Genomic DNA, 13327 nt, shown 5'->3' with positions numbered 1-13327 from the left:
TTGACTGGTGACATTCTCAGTGGCACCTGTGGATAACAGGGATTGTTATTCACTTCTACCTGATGTACTCTACAGGGGCTGTTAGGTAAGTGCTATATGTCATGCTTCAGTACTCAGGTGTAGCTATAAGAGGGGAATGTGCATTGTTAGCTGGCTATAGGGCGATGCATTGTGGGAGTTGTAGTGCTTCATGCTGTACATGCATTAGGTGCATTTGGGAGTGTAGACTTTGAGATTGGTGTTAGTGGGGTAGGGTGTGCATACATGCATTACAGGTACACTTAATGCAAAGGGGTTTATAGGTGACTTACCAGTTTCCAGTCCTCTGGGGATTCAACTGAGAACCTCAGGGTGCAGGATCACCATGACCTCCTCCCATTATGTGATCTCCAGGGGATGAGGTGGGAACCCACCGCCAGTCTTCATGAGGGCGAGTTGCTGTCTGGACGCCATGGACCTGACCTTCCCCCTCAGGTCATTCCACCTCTTCCGTATGTCTTCCCTTGTGCTTGGATGGCTTCCCACTGAGTTCACCTTGTCGATGATCCTCTGCAATAACTCCATCTTCCTTGCCATGGATGTTTGCTGGACTTGTGCCCCGAACAGCTGTGGCTCTACCCTGATGATTTCATCCACCATAGTCCTTAATTCATCATCGGTGAAACGGGGGTGCTTTTGTCGCAACATGGTGATTGTGATGTGTGTGTGAGTGAAAATTATTTTAAGTGAAGTGTGATGCATCAGAGGTGTGCAGGTGTCTGTCATGTCTTTATGCAGTGCGATCTTCAGAGTGGTCGTGCAATGTATGGTAGTTGTTTGTCATAGCAAAGGATTGAGTGTTGTGTGTGTTTGTGTGTTTTATAGTGGTGTGTGTGGGGGAATGTGGTGTGTGTATGTGTATCAGGTGTGGGGTATTCGAACTGCCCAATGACGTGCTGTGTTGTTGTGGAGGTTCCATTTTGAACATGAATGGATTACTGCTGTGCTAAGACCGCTGTGCTGATTTGTGGGGCAGAGTAAAGAGAGCGGTCTTTTTCTGGTATGGCAGTACGGGTGGTGGGATCGCCTCTCTGCCGCCATCATTCAGCCTGGTGGTGTCGGATTTGTGACTGTATTCTGGCAATTTTGTTTTTGTGAGTCATAATAGGGTGGGCGAAATACTGTCGTCACTGCGGTCTTTTGGCGGACGCCAGCACAGTGGTCTTCCGGAAAGAACACTACTGAAGCAGGTGTTTTAATTAGAAATTATTAATGAGTGTTTATGTATTTTGAATAATGAATTATGTAGAAAATGAATAAACGTAGAAAATGAATGCACGCATTTGAAAATGTAACCTCAAAGAATGGCCACCATTATTCACGAAATGTACTAATTGAAGATTAATTCTTATGAAATATTGAAAATGTATTAGACTAATGTAATAATGTGTAATATTTAGGTTTATGAATTATGCTCTAGCTTATAAATTACAGGCCTTAATTTAGCGAGTGTCTTGGCCTAGTTTTGCCAGGCCTCAGCAGAAGATATATTTCCTAGCGCTTAATAAAATCCTGACAGAGTGAACTAAACTGTGAAACGTCCATTGTCTTGTTAAAAGTGCTTAACCAAAGCTTTCTATGAGAACCAACAGACAGGAGACGATGCATAGTAATGTAACAAAATGTGTGTAATGTGTGTGAGATGTACTTTCCAAGGACGCAAACAATGAAGACACTGACTGGAGATGAAGATGCAACAAATTTGTTACCTGATGAGCCAGATGATGGGGACATTGCAAAGTGGACCAATCAACTTCGTGTGAAGAGAGAAATATTAGAATTCATAGATTTAATGTAGAAATATTATTGGGTAGTTTATAAATACGATTAATTGACCATTAGGGAATTAGGGGAGAGTTTAGGTGACTTTGATATAACAACACAACAGAGGGAAATTAGACAGACGTTGAGTCCAGAGATCTAAAGTGACTTTGGGAAAAGAAGAGATTTGAGATTCTGTCATTGGGCTCATACTCTCTGATTGAGAGACTGATGCTTTGCTGATCGATTGATGACCTGAGGACGAAGACTGATTCTGCTTGCTGACCCATACAGTGGATAGGTAGATATGACATTGTGACTAAATTGCATTTTTATGCCTTTTCTTTATAGGTACCAACTGCGCTGTCTTGCTAGTTTCCCTAGCTAGATAGTTTTCTAAATTTGTGTTCTAAATTGTTTCGCATGAAGCCCAACATGCTGATGCTAATCTGAGGTTAGCTGAGGGCATTCACATAATGACTGACGAATTACAGGGACAAATGTTTGACAATTTATCGTGTTGAATTCTGTGTATCACATATCTTTATTGCAGCTGACCCTGCTTTTGATTTGCCCCGTTGCCTTAGAATGTGTTGTGATTCAGGCTTTGATTAGATTGCGTTTCTTCTGTCGCTTTGGTCAACCAGTATTGTTCTTATATGTGTTTCATATGATTTTCAGATTAATCTGCATTACTTTAGCATTGTTTATATAAGGGAAATAAACTTGCTAAACTTACTAAAGGTGTGGTTATTCATGACTGAAAGGTCATGGTGCGTGAAAATTACGGACTTCATTGATTATTGTTTTTTGCTAATGATTATTGATTATTGCGTAATTATTATTGTTTTATGTACTGGAGCTATGGCAAAAACATCTTAAACGAGTCAAAAGGTTCATCGACCTATTTGCGTCCCCTTTTAAGTTTACTTATTAAGGTCCGAAGCGCTAACACCTCCAAAGTCGTAATGAGGGCCTATGTGTTGTGTAATGAGATGGTCAATGGACGCAAAATGATCAGCACAAGTGCAATTTGCTACTTGAAATTAGAAAATTTCATCTCCCTTTCCCCACTTTAAGGAAGGGGATGCCACTAGTGAACCGAGACCCAGCTATTATGTATACACCAATATGTGAACATAATATGCAGCCTAAATTGTTGTTATAGATGGAGCAATATTAAAGTCTATTAAAAGAAAGATGTTTGTACAGTACACACTGAGCGTTTCTATGTTAAGGTGCTCTCAATCTGATGATCAGGGAAAACGAGGCACAAATAATTTATTGGATAAGCATCACACAATTTAGTTAAGTGTGGAAGCCAGGATTGATCTGTTTTCCTATTTTCACGTTCTGCAATTTAGCCACTAAATGGGTATCTCTTTCTTTCTTCAGTTTGACATCAAAGGTAATCATATGTATTACATTTTTCCCACATTAGAAGGCTTAAGAGTAAATAATGGTAATGCTTACATTCAAAATACACAGGCCCACATTTATACTTTTTTTGCGCTGCATTTGCATCATTTTTTGGCGCAAAATTGGTGCAAACTTACAAAATACAATTATATTTTGCAAATCTGTGCCACTTTTGCTTCAAGAAATTACGCAAATGCAGCACAAAAAAAGTATAAATATGGGCAATGGTGAGGAGCAGAGCTGCATGTGGTGCAAACCACGCCATGTAGATGTTTCTTCACATACACTGTCTTTTGTGTGGTGGCTTGTAGCCTAAACAAAGTGATTGCGTATAGTGATATAATCCAGCCCGTAGCCCACAGTTTCTGAACACGGTGCACTCTCTTCCCCTTATGAAAAACCATGTCAGGGAGATGAAGCATCACTTCATCTCCTTCATGCTCTAGCATCTGTCCCTTCCTGCCTATTGTGCACAGGGTAGCATGGCCCCTCTTGTTATAAATGCACTGGTGGTTGTGTGTAGGGGGGTAAAAGGTGAAATTTATTTGTAGGAGGCTTAGGGTCAGATGTACAAAAATGCTATTTTGCATTTCTTAAATAGCAACTTCATAGAAATTGCTGTTTAAGAAATGCAAAATGCTATGTACACAGACACCGATTTCCTCATAGCGATTCGTATAGAGTAGGAATCACTATTAGGAAATCAGTATTAAGAAATCTCATTGTATTTTAGTCAATCGTCAAGTTTTGCATCTCCTAAATATCGATTTTAGGAAATGCAAAACCATGAGTGGCAAACTGCAACCTAAAAATAGGGGTGCACCTGTAGAGCACACAAATGCTAAGGGGCATGTGTATGCTCTACTGCAATTAAATAAAAGCACCTGGTCACCAACGACTTGAAGCTGGTGGTTATTGGATCTCCTATACGCCATTTTCCCCCTACGCCGGCGCTGCCTGGTGTACGTCGTTTTTTTAAACGCACACCAGACAGCGCCGCCGGCTAACGCCGGCTAACGTCATTCAATAAATACGGCGCCCGCATGGCACTTCAGAATGGCGTTAGCCGGCGCTAATTATTTTGACGCAAAACTGCGTTGGCGCAGTTTTGCGTCAAAAAGTATAAATATGGGCCTGAATGACGTTAGCCGGCGTTAGCCGCCGGCGCTGTCTGGTGTGCGTTAAAAAAAACGACGTACACCAGGCAGCGCCGGCGTAGGGGGAAAATGGCATATGGGCGTCCACAAATGGTGCAAGTCAGGCTGAGGCAAAAAAATCGCCACAACCCGATTTGCGCCATTTTTTTACGACGCCCATCCCCCATTGAAATGACTCCTGTCTTAGCAAAGACAGGAGTCATGCCCCCTTGCCCAATGGCCATGCCCAGGGGACTTCTGTCCCCTGGGCATGGTCATTGGGCATAGTGGCATGTAGGGGGGCACAAATCAGGCCCCCCTATGCCACCAAAAAAAAAAAAAAAAATTACTTACCTGGACTTACCTTAATGTCCCTGGGGTGGGTCCCTCCATCCTTGGGAGTCCTCCTGGGGTGGGCAAGGGTGGCAGGGGGTGTCCCTGGGGGCAGGGGAGGGCACCTCTGGGCTCATTCTGAGCCCACAGGTCCCTTAACGCCTGCCCTGACCCAGGCACTAAAATCCGGTGCAAATGCGGGTTTTTTAGTTCCGCCCACTCCCGGACGTCATTTTTGGCCGGGAGTATAAATCCGACGCAATAGCATCGGAGTCATTTTTTAAGACGGGAACGCCTACCTTGCATATCATTAACGCAAGGAAGGTGTTCACGCAAAAAAATGACGCTAACTCCATGAACTTTGGCGCTAGACGCGTCTAACGCCAAAGTATAAATATGGAGTTAGTTTTGCGTCGAATTTGCGTCGAAAAAAACGACGCAAATTCGGCGCAAACGGAGTATAAATATGCCCCTATGTGCTTTCTGGGGCGAATATACAAGTAGCAAATGTGCATGAAAACCATAACTAATGCAAATTTTGGTTTGACATTGTTTGTAAGCCAACAAATTAAATTTTCTGTGCACCTTCATTGCCCTTGCAGAACTTTCATTTGCTTCCTTCATATTAACTGAACATTGCTGAACCCCATCACATTAATGCAAATTAATATTAGTTCTTACAAAGCATGTCATTACATTGTGGTACATTACAACACAATTTTACCACGCATGCCTTTACAACCAAAAGTTACATTACCACTGTGTAATTCACCTTTATAATGCAAAATTTAAAAATGTGTTTTTTACAATGATTTGTAAAAAAAAGAATAAGAATTTTAAACTAGATGCATTTTTTTTTTACAAAATATTCTTTTAAACATACATAATATATGTAAATGGGTTTATATTAACACAATACGAACTGTTTAAAAATGCCCAACAAATATAGACAGTTTGTATTTTATCTTCAAACCTTGGCATATCAGTAAATGATTTCAAACACACAAGAGTCTGGTTTCCTTCTATATTGTTATTCATATACCGAAGTTTACATAAAAAGCATTTATGCAAGGCTGTCTTTGAAAGTGACATTAAGGTGAACTGAAGTGTAGGGTGATCAAGTGGCTTAGAACAAAACAGAAACTACGACATAAAACAATAGAATCTTTCTAGTGCCTGTTTTTCTTCTTAGGTCTCTGTATAGCAACAGCCCGTTTTAGAGTGAATACTTTTGCGCTGAGTAAGTGCAGGGTACAACATATATCATCGACGTTTTGACCCTTATTACTCGTGCTTTCTTAAAACACCAGAATGGATCTTCCACAGGACTAACACTTAGTGCAGCCTGTATGAGACAAAAAATAATCCATAATGTAAGACCCTGTGTGTACATGATAGTGGTTTTACATTGATGTTATTGAGTCATGACTCATCTGGAGTCATAAGACGTTTAACTTGTTCAGTACAAATCATGGATCAGAGAGCACAAGAAATGAGCATAGAAGTATAAAACATGCCCCTGAAAGGGAATAAATGTCCTTATTAAACTAATGTTATTTCAATGTGGAGGCAAGTCAAATATATAAAGCATGTTAATTCTCACCTCCCAGCCGGGGTGGGGTGAAAACAGTCACTGAAAGCGACGTCCACAAGGCAAGTTATCCTTATTGGGAAATGAATACGAAATTAGGAGCACCGTACATATTAATGCAGTGCCCTAGCTCATACTGCCATCTCTGAAGTAATATTGCCTATTTATTCAATGCAGGGAAGTCAATAAATGCTGGGAGTAGCGCTGAGTTTGGCACTTTGTTAAGTTACCTCAATTACATCAAATATCTATACACAGTGGTGTTGGAAATGGCCCTTTTTGCGACTTCGGAACTGATGCTGTAGGTCTGATGCCATTGCAACGCCTCTGAAGTCCAGCCACCGTGTGAGTCCTGAGTGCCATATCCCTGATGCCCGATACACCCGACGTCGACTCCACCGCAGCCCCTGTGGCCTTGTGGTGTGATTGCAACACCGCAAAATCGCTGCCTTGTCTCTTGACCTGCTGGATCCATCGACCCCACCAGATTTTAAGGAACCAACGCCTCACCACTGATGCCGCATTGCCTCCTCTGCAACCCTAAGGAACTAATGTCTCACCTCCTGTGCCTAGCAGTAAGACGCCTCACTGACCTGGTAGCAGTAAGGAACCAACACTGCACCAGCTCCAGCGATGCCTTACCTCCCCGACTCCATGCAACGTCTTTGTTTCCTTGTTTAGAAAGGTAATGTACCTAGCGTCCATGTGACTCCGTGACTGGCCCTCACTCCCTCATGAGTGGTGTCAGACTGTTGGGTATGACCCAGTCAAGATATTGTGATAGCCTTAGTTGGAGCTATTGTGTTTCTAAGCACTTTACTGAGATTTAGGCCCTCATTACAACCCTGGCGGTCGGTGTTAAAGCAGCGGTAATACCGCCAACATAGACAGCCACTTTAACACTCCGACCTCCACGGTGGTAGAAACAAACAGCGTGGCAGTCACCGCCAACAGACAGGTGGAGGACAAAGTACCGCCCACTGTATTACAACACGCCTAACCGCCACCTTTTCCGGGGCGGAACCAAAGCTATCAAAAGCACGACGAAAACAGTACACAGAAGGGAAACCACTCAGCTCTCAACACCCAACGAGGAACCAGGACGCCATGGAGCCCGAGTTACACGTCCTGCCCATGCTGGTCTTCCTCCTTCTGTATCAGGAGCAGGACAGACGCCGTCGATGACCACTGTGAGTACTGCACCTACAACACAGGGGAGGGGGAGGAAAAAGAGAGTGACACACACACGCAACACGCAATACCCCCACCTCCACCCTCACCCACAACACAATACACACAAATACATGCAGCAACATTACATATACACCCCCTCACACCCTGGAAGACCGCAAGGACAAAAGGAAATGATTGTAACGATTGTACTCAAGAAAAATCAGATAGTGCAAGTTCAAAAATCAGTATATACAAATATGTACACCAACTACACAAGTCCGGATAGTGTTCCAATCATTGTCCGTGGACCAGTGGTCCCAAAATGCATGAGCGAAGCCCACACAAGATACCTGACTCGAAACAGAGAGAACACTGCAGGGGCATCAGATCGAAATTAAACAGGCACCTCAGGGGGAAGGGGAGGGTAGGCACCTCAGCCGGATGAACGCATGACGCCACTGCTGCATGAGGGGGCTCCATGCCCATTGCTGTATCCTGGGGAGTGCAAAGCCACAGTCTCTCAAGTCTTTCCAGTGGGTGGTTTGCCCACTGCTTTATCCTGGGGAGTGCAAAGCCACAGTCTCTCAAGCGGATAACAGTCTCCACTGGTTCTGAAGGGGGCTTTGTGCCCAGAGTGCTTCATCCTGCCAAGGACTGAGGTAGTGGATGTGATTCTCCACAGGTTCTGGAGGGGGCTTTGTGCCCAGAGTTCTTCATCCTGCCAAGGACTGAGGTAGTGGATGTGATTCTCCACTGGTTCTGGAGGGGGCTTGGTGCGCAGAGTGCTTCATCCTGCCAAGGACTGAGGTAGTGGATGTGATTCTCCACTGGTTCTGGAGGGGGCTTGATGCCCAGAGTGCTCCACATGCAGTATGGCTGGTCCCATTACCTCACATGGGTGTTTGTGCCACGAGATTGCCTAGGAACAGTTAGCATGATACGTCCTGGAGGCAGAGACATACCCCACCCTGCTGCGGCTTCAACGGCCACCTGCAGGTGCAAACAGTGATGAGACTCATGCCTCATGGAAGCTGGGCAGGGTCCAGGAAGTCTCCTCCAGCCTCGGACAGCTGCCCACTGGGGATGGTGGCCATGTCAGCTGTGGTGGCACTGTCTGAGCACGTCGCGGGGCAGGTGGCGGGGCTGGTGGCGGTGCTTGCAGCGGTGTCTGTGGCGGAGGTGCTGGCGGTGGTGCATGTGTCAGCACCTGTTGAGGGACACAGCAGGATGTCTCCTGCAGCCTCGGACGGTTGCCCACTGGGGAAAATGCTGGGAACTGTTGCTGAGGCCGCAGACGTGCAGGTGGCAGTGCAGGTGGCGGTGCTGGTCGCGGTGCAGGTGGCGGTGTCCGCCGCCGTACAGGTTGGTGTAGTGGTTGACAGAAGGGGTGACTTTAGTCCCTCAGTCAGAGCCACCGTGCCCTGTCCTAACCTGCTCTTCGGCTTGTGTCCCTTCCCCACCTTTGATGTTGCCGCAGGTGTCTTGCCACTGTCCCCTTTTGGTTTGGAGGAGCCCTTGGTGGCTGGTAGGTGCGGCTTCTCCCTCCGGGATGTGGGCACCTTCTTCAGCTTGGCAGGTGGCGGAATGTCCTTGGCCTCACTAGGTGGCACACTGGCAGCCCTGATGGGTGGCGCACTCGATGACACCGCAGTTGCTGGCACCACTGTGCCTGGGGATTTGGTGGCTGAGGTGCTGGGCTGGGGCCTGGAAAGCCTGGCTCTAGGGGAAGAACGGGGGAGGGGATGTAGGGAAGAGGTCAATGTTAGTCAGGAAAAGCTTCTTAGACACACTGGGATGGGAAGATGGAAGGGGTTTGGGAGTGGAGGAAGAGGTAGTGGTTGTAGGAGGTGTACGTTTGCTGATTGTGGGTGAAGGTGCATTGGCCGGAGGCTGTTGTGAGGTGGATGGCTGTTGGGTGGGTGTGTGCCTGCGTTTGTGTACTTTGGGAGGAGGGCTCACAGACACACTGGGAGAGGACACTGGGAATGTGTGAATGGCAGTGGGGGTGGTGATTGCACGTGAGCGGTGTGTGGTGATGGGCGTGCTGGTGATGGAGGTAGTGGCTGAGGATGTAGTGCCTGCAGGTGTTATTGGAGATGAGACAGCGAGGGAGGAGGAGGACGCGGAGGAGGGGGACATAGTGGAGGCAGTGGATGTTGCTATGTCTGCATGGGGATGGTGCTTGTGTGAGTGCTTGTGGGTTGTGTGGTGCCTATGTTTGCCATGTCCACTCTTGTGTGTTGAGTGTGCATGCTGGTCTGATAGTGTGCTTGGGATAGGCTGAGGTACAGGGGATTGGGTCTTGGTGGGGGAAGTTGGAGGGGGGAGGCTGGACACAGGGACAATGGCTGCCATCAGTGTTGAGGCCAGAGCCTGAACTGCTCTCTGTTGGGCCGCCTGCTCAGAATGAATGCCCTCCAGGTATGTATTTGTTTGTTGCAAATGCCTCTCAACACCCTGGATGGCATTCAAAATGGTAGATTGCCCAACAGTGAGGGATCTCAGGAGGTCAATAGCCTCCTGACTGAGGGCAGCAGGACTGACTGGGGCAGGGCCTGAGGTGCCTGGTGCGAAGGAGATGCCCACCCTCCTGGGTGAGCAGGCACGGGACACACGCTGAGGGGCTGCTGGGAGGGCAGTGCTGGTAGGGGGGTTGGCAGATGTTCCTGTTGATGCGGTGGGCACAGAGGTGCCCACCACCGCAAGGTAGCTCCCATCAGAGGAGGAGTCGCTGTCGCTGGTGTATGCTCCTGTCCCCGTCGTGGAGCTCCCCTCGCCCTCTGTCCCACTGGTGGCGTCAGACTCTGTTGCCTCACCCTCCAGGGCCATGCGGGCTGCAGCTCCCTCCTGCTCCGGTGCCACTGCTCCTCCGCCAGATGATGCTAATGCACGCAAGAACAGGGAGACAAAACAAAAAGGGGGGAAAGACAGAAGAAACACATGTTCAGTGCATGCAACACCACTACCGTTGGCGGACACAACACACAGGGAGCAGCCCAATGCACTAAGCCATGCACTAACAGTTCTTAGCAAATTCACATGCCCATGGGGGACGAGGCCAAAGCCCAATTGCTGCACACCTGGAAGCCACAGGAGCCTGACTAGGTGTAGATGGCTATTACCAGTAGTGGGGTTGGGGTGCCACAGAGCCTGCCTAACAAGGGACCTAGCCTACCAAGTTCGCCCTGACCTAGGGGAACCCACAGCCCACTTCCCTCACCCAGACACCTCGTAAAGTGTGCTGAGTCAGCTGAATTAGAGTGTACTCACCCCCTTGTAGCTGCTGTGATGCCCTGAAGCGCACATCTAACTCCGGATAGGCCACCGCCAGGATCCGGTACATCAGTTGGGTCATGGTGCGACGGGCACCCCTTCCACGTTGGGACGCCGTCCCCAGCTGGGCCTCCGCCGTCTTCTTGCTCCAGCAGCACAGGTCTTCTAATCTTTTACTGCAGTGGGTGCTCCGTCTATGGTAGACCCCACAGGGACCGGACGTCCTAGGCAATGGCACGCCAAATACCCTTCTTCTAGTGGGCGCTGACCTAGAGGAAAAGTGAAGTAAAAATTGATGTTTCTATCCCGTACATTTCATCTCACGCATTGCCAAACACCTCCCACCCTGGCCCAGACTTACATACACACACAATCCTGACATGCTGGCCTGTCCCCCTCCCCACCCGCTTCCATCCACGACACTCCATATAATCATATGCCATCCACCATGCTCACAGTGTACTCACCTGTTTGTCTGGAGGACCGTACAGTTGCGTGTACTGGGGGAGGACCCCAACCACCAGTTTCTCCAGCTCCTCCGAAGAGAAGGCAGGGGCCCTTTAACCAGACACTGTAGCCATTGTTGCTTCCAGGCACAGGTCACAGCAGCACTTGCAGTGTAGGTCCTCTCCTGTTGAAGGTCAGGTATCAAGTGATGGAGCAGTTAGAAAGTGGCGGCCACGTCTGCGGCGGTGCATTCCGTCACCACAGGCGTACATCGTCATTGGCTCCTGGGACCCAAAGGGCCCAATGTTAACCAATGCTGAATTGCGCCGTGTTCTTCCACCGCCTACTGCGACGGTGTACAACGCCAGCGCAGTTACCTCATTTGCCCTTGTCCCACCTTACAGATCAGGCACATTTCAATTTTCCAACGTTTTAGCAAATAACACATAGTGATATCTAAGTGTTGGATGACCCTCTGCTCACTGTTCTCCTCCATAGGGCACATCTGCTGGGGCAGGTGATGAGATGGCAGCATCCTCCAGTGTACAGACCCCTTGTGGACCTATCGACAATGGAAGAGAGACACATCATTATCACTTACAGACTTCATTGTGCAACAATCCTGGAACTGTGTGCCCAGTTCGAGCCAGACCTGATGTCAGCTATCCGCCAACCCACAGGAAGCCCCACTCTTGTGCAGGTTCTGTCTGTACTCCATTTCCTGGCCAGTGGGTTTTTTCAAACATCAGTGGCCATGGCATCAGGGATGTCCCAGCCAATGTTCTCTAACGTGTTGTCCAGAGTGTTGTCTGCCCTGCTGAAACACATGCACAGCTACATCGTTTTCCCTCAGGTGGAGGATTTGCCCACAGTGAAAGGTGACTTCTATGCCCTGGGACATATCCCAAACATCATTGGTGCCATTGATGGTACACATGTGGCATTTGTTCCCCCCCCGCAGGAATGAACAGGTGGACAGAAACCGGAAAAGCTACCATTCAATAAATGTGCAGATGGTGTGTTTGGCAGACCAGTACATCTCCCATGTGAATGCCAAGTATCCTGGCTCTGTGCATGATGCTTATATTTTGAGGAATAGCAGCATCCCTTATGTGATGGGGCAACTCCAGAGGCACCGTGTGTGGCTAATAGGTGAGCCCAAGGTCCCAACACAGTTGCCATAGGTGTCTGGGTATGGGGTTGTCCCTAAGGGCTAGTGTCTGTCTAACAGTTGTCCCTCGACATTTGCAGGTGACTCTGGTTACCCCAACCTGTCATGGCTACTGACCCCAGTGAGGACTCCCAGGACAAGTGCAGAGGAATGCTACAATGAGGCACATGGGTGAACTAGGAGGATTATAGAACGCACCTTCTGCCTCCTGAAGGCCAGATTCCGGTGCTTCCATCTTACAGGTGGCTCCCTATACTACTCACCGAAGAAGGTGTGCCAGATAATCGTGGCCTGCTGTGTGTTGCACAACCTGGCCTTGAGACGCCAGGTGCCTTTTCTGCAGGAGGATGGGCCAGATGGTGGTCTTGTGGCAGCTCTGGAGCCTGTGGACAGTGAAGAAGAGGAGGCAGAAGAAGAAGATGTGGACAACCGAAACAACATCATCATGCAATACTTCCAGTGAGACACAGGTAAGAAGATGTAACTGCTTCCCACATCTCATACTATTTATTGTTGGAGCTAGCATAAGTCTGTCATTTTCACTCAGTGTATGGACCCTGACTTGTTACTTTGCCTTTCCATTTCACAGATCTGGGTCCCAATTTGTGCCCTCTGCTATGTTTACTGCTGGCCTACAGCTGTGTTACATTGGTATGTGAACAAGTACATTGACATTGCTATATTCCAGAGGTTTTGCAATTACACATTTGTGAAAGCACAGACTGACTCCAGATTGTTTTGTGATTCAAAGGTGTTTATTTCTGTGCAAATAAGTGGAGTGGGGTGTGAAATGGGCTGAGGTGATGGTGAAGGAATGTCCATGGCAGAGTCCAGTCTATTTGTTTCACAGGTGCATAGACCAATGGGGCATAGGAAGTGGAGCAATGGCAGTTTAAGCTGAACAGGGTGTCAAAGTGGGACAGAAGGGTGACATTCAGGAGGGTCTTATTTCCTGGAGGGGGTCTTGGCTATGTTCTCTGTCTT

The sequence above is a fragment of the Pleurodeles waltl genome, chromosome 8 (assembly GCF_031143425.1).
Source record: "Pleurodeles waltl isolate 20211129_DDA chromosome 8, aPleWal1.hap1.20221129, whole genome shotgun sequence".
NCBI classification, from domain to species: Eukaryota; Metazoa; Chordata; class Amphibia; order Caudata; family Salamandridae; genus Pleurodeles; species Pleurodeles waltl.
Note: the sequence above shows the minus strand (reverse complement) of the source record.